This window comes from Puma concolor, chromosome E1 (genome assembly GCF_028749965.1).
Source record: "Puma concolor isolate L17-30 chromosome E1, mPumCon1.1.hap2, whole genome shotgun sequence".
Lineage (NCBI taxonomy): Eukaryota > Metazoa > Chordata > Mammalia > Carnivora > Felidae > Puma > Puma concolor.
Genome location: NC_141680.1, coordinates 59,826,438 through 59,830,552, shown reverse-complemented (window position 1 = coordinate 59,830,552; position 4,115 = coordinate 59,826,438). Strand labels below are relative to the sequence as shown.

Below are 4,115 nucleotides of genomic sequence, written 5' to 3'. Positions count from 1 at the left end.
GAAAGATCTAGATTTCAAGGCTATGGTTTCTCACCGGACAGTTCTGTGTGTGTTTGTGTGTCGGGGGGGTGGTGTCTGGGGGCTGCGGTCAGAGAGGCTGGATCGCCTCCTTCTCTAGGGTCCTTTTAGCTCTGGAAAGAAAGAATAAAAGATCCCATCCCTCAGTATTACATTTCGACAGAGTTGTGTGTGCCTGGGTCCCTTTTTGGGGGGAGGTCAAGAGCAGTGCTGTCCAATGGAAAAAGCTTGTGAGCCACTGAGGTCATTTTCAGATTTCTAGCAGATACAGTAAAAAGAGACAAATAGCATATATCACTTGAACATATAATCAATATGAAAATGATTAATGAGGTATTTTCAATCTTTGATTCATACGAAGTCTTTCAACTTTTACACATAGAGCACGTCTTAGTTTGCATGTCGAGAACTTAAGAGTCACTCTTGGGGCGCCTGGGTGGCTCAGTCGTGAAGCGTCCGACTGCGGCTCAGGTCATGATCTCACGGTTCGCGAGTTCGAGCCCCGCGTCAGGCTCTGTGCTGACAGCTCAGAGCCTGGAGCCTGCTTCTCATTCTGTGTCTCCCTCTCTCTCTGCCCCTCCCCCACTCCTGCGAGTGCACTCTCTCTCTCTCTCTCTCAAAAGTAAATAAACATTAAAAAAATTTAAAAAAAAGAGTCACACGTGGCTGGTGGCCGTCCTATTGGACGGCTCATTCCTACATCCCATGCCCAAAAGGCACCCGCTAGGACCCATAACCTTACAATCTCTGCTTACGTGTCCGCCCCCCTACAGCTTCTGATTTGCATATGCAAATGAAGGCCATCCCCTTCAACTCTGTCTTAAACACGCAGGTCTTTTACAGACATGATACTTTGACATCTGGGGCTTTGCTGGCCTTAGAGGGACCCTCCCTCCCTCCCCCGGCCAGGGAGAGCCAATCCCTAGATATTGTAAACAATTCACCTGAACCCACTTTTCAGATACGAACCGACCAATCCAGAACCCACACCCCACCACCTTGTTTGCTGGGCTCTCGCACTTTGGCCGCCCCCCCTCCCCCCCGACCACCTACCTTACGTATCCCGGGACCAGGTAGGAGACAACCGAGAACAGCTCCTATGTCCCAGAGCCCCCCGAAATTACTCGAAGTACCCAATCCTAAACCTGCTTACCCTGACCCACTGGGCCCTTCCCACGGAAACCACGAGAAACGTTCTTGCCGTGTTTCCCACTTCTTCGCCACGTGGCCCCTCTCCTCGGGCTCTGTGAGTCACAAACCATCTTTTCCGTGGCAATTCCCTCCAGTCTGATGGCCTCACTCTACCTCAACTTGGCCGTGATCACACTGGATGTTAGAACAGTGCCTTCAGCTTTGTGCGCGGGGGGTGCCGGCCGGGAAACCCGGCAGGTGTCTCTGCGGGCGCCATAAACTGATGACAAATTTCGCTCATCCACAGAAGCCCTGCCGGAGCCACCTGCGCAGGACTTCCTCAGGGCCAATTTGGATCAATCTGGAGAGGAAGCGTTCCCTGGGTCCAGGTCATTCTTGTGCCCCCCACTCCCTCCGTGTCTGGGAAGGCCGGATGATGTTGTGGGCCCCCGGGAAGGACAGCCTGTGATCAGCGAAGGGAGCCCGCCTGGGTCAGAGGCCGCTGACATCACAGTCTAGGCGAATGCTCGGGGACAGGCACCATGACAGCTGAGTTACAAGAGGCTTCCCAGAAGTTGTCTGACCTCGTGGAAAAAATCAATGCACCTCTTGTTTTTGTCTCCTGAAATATTTCATCCGTGATGATGCTTCCCCAGGTGACAACATATTTTATGACAAAGCGCAGCAGGCTGCTGGGCCCCTGGTGGCTTCAGACGCAGCCTGACATCCTTTCCTGTCGTTACTGATGAACCTCACCTGCACGAGGCTGGGAGGCAGATGCTCCACCAGCCGCTCCCGGCCCGTTAGGGAGCCCGGAGGGAGCTCAGAGGCCGGAAAAGCCATTTCCGGAGAAGATCCCACCCGCACTGGGGGGGAGGGCCGGGAGCCTAGAATGTCAGAGCGAATGTCAGGGCATCCGGGCCCACTCCACGCCTTACAGACGCAGACAGGGGCTTGGAGAGAGGAAGTCCCCAAAGCCATCTGGAGAGAGAGAGAGAAGCCGAGGCCATGCAGCCAGAGGACAGGGCAGAGATCAAAACACGAGGCTTCTGGATCCAATTCAGTAATCCTTCTGTTCCCCCACCAGCTTTCAGAAAATGGTTCCTCCCTCCCCTTGCACTCCTCCTCCTCTCTCCCTCCCACCCTCCCTTCCTCCCTCTCCTCCTGCCCTTCCCCCCTTTCCACAAACAGTGGAGAACCTTCCGTGTGCCAGGTACTTCTCCGTTTATTCCTTCAGCCACCAGGGGCCATTTTAGGGGCGAGCAGAGGAACCATACTGACAGGCACACTGTCCCACAGTCCTGTGTCCGCAATGGCCCTGTCTCCCAGGTAGCATCTGCCTGTCAGAGCAGGGCCTCTGGGCCCCGGTCAGGGTCACCTGGGCCAGGAAGGGTCACCTGCAGGGTTGGGACGGGCCGAGGTCAGGTGGCTTCTCTGGGGTCAGGTGGTTCGGGTGGGGGGAGGGGGTCTGGGCATGGTCCCCTGAGACTCAGCCCTTCTCTTGGATAGGCACCTCACCTCCTGGACGTTTAGGGGCAGTGGAGTGTCCGCACGACTCCCCCGGGGTCGCCTTCTGTCTCGGCACTCGGTCCTGGCTGTGGGATGCAGAGGAGAGTCTGGAGCTCTTTCCTCGACTTCAGCCTGCACCGTGTGGCCAGCTGCCATGGGTCGCCCCGCTCGGGTCTCTGGGCCTCTGTCTACAAGTCTATACCACCGGGGCCTGGACGAGCTGAGGCAGGGGTCCCCGCCAGCCCGGCCACTCCCTGGTGGGAGGACCAGGGCAGTGTTCTCAGAACGTGGCCCACGGACCACGGATTCAGGGTCACCTTGGGGGAATTGTTCAAAATGCAGCCCCCGGGGGTTGGGACTTGGGGGCTGGGCTCGGGGCTTGGGAGGCTGCTCATCTGCCCACACTTCCCCGCAGGTGAGTGCACAGAAGACGGATGCCTCGATGGCAGGCCTGGGACAGAGGGGCCACAGAGGTTTAGCCGGCAGAGCCTGGAGGAGCCCTCTGAGGAGACTCCGGGGGGGGGGGCCGTCCCCCAACCCCTGTTAACTGGAGAGAAGCCTCCGCCCCTCCTTCTCCCTCTCCCGCCCCGCCCCGCCCCCTGGGCTGCCGGCCAGCCCTTCCCAGGATGGAGACGTCCGCCTGCCTGCCTGCCCGCCCCTGGCAGATCCTGGGAGGAGCCACAACCCAGCCTGCACTAACTCAATTCAGGCTTAACTACCACGCAGATCCCTGAGCCCGGGGCCTGTCGCTCAGCCAGCCGGCAGCTCCCCAGGGACCTGAGGTTCTGTAGCGGGGAGGCTGCTCCAATGAGGGGCAGTGCCAGGCGTGTGGCGCCCGTCACCTCCACCCCACTGGGGCTGGCACATGCTGGGATGCCAGCTCCCGATCTTGGCAAAGGGAAACAAAGTCGCTGCTGCTGAGTTAATTGAGGAGGGAGGGAGGCAGGTGGGTGGGAGCTGGCGAGCCGAGCGGCCTTGAGTGCCAAATGTCCAATCAGCGCCCACGTGCCAGGTCCTGGGAAGGGGGTGGGACATGGAGGGACGGGACTCCTCGTAGAGCAAAGCCAGCCGTGCCGTTTGGAGGTCAGTTCTGCTCCCCCCTGCCTGCGCCTGTCAACTCAACAGAAGGGGATGTCTGTTCCCTCACAGCCAGGACTTACCCGGCGCTTCCCAGAGGTGGGAGATCCAGTCCCCACGGTAGAGGCTCAGGGAGCATAAGAATGTCCAGCGCTATCCTGACCAGTATGGAAACCTCTGGGCACACGTAGCTCTTTATACCTCTATTCGCGGAAATGAGATACTAGGTGAAATTCAGACCCGTGTCTGCTCTGGCCACACGTCAAGTGTCGAGAGCCACAGGAGGCTGGTGGCTCCCTTGCCGGACAGGGCAGATACAGGACCTTTCCGGTATCACAGAACGTTCTGTTGTCCGGTGCCCAGCAACTGGCCCAGCACTT

The 4,115-nt window shown here is 58.3% G+C and overlaps 1 long non-coding RNA gene across 1 annotated transcript; it reads right to left on the bottom strand.

Moving 5' to 3' along the window:
- Positions 1-2,327: 2,327 nt before the first annotated feature.
- LOC147574557 (uncharacterized) lies at positions 2,328-3,866 on the bottom strand. Its single transcript, XR_015244326.1, has 3 exons — positions 3,819-3,866; positions 2,668-2,744; positions 2,328-2,546 (listed from the first exon to the last, which is right to left on the bottom strand). It is a non-coding gene; the product is annotated as an uncharacterized LOC147574557 (long non-coding RNA).
- Positions 3,867-4,115: the final 249 nt, after the last annotated feature.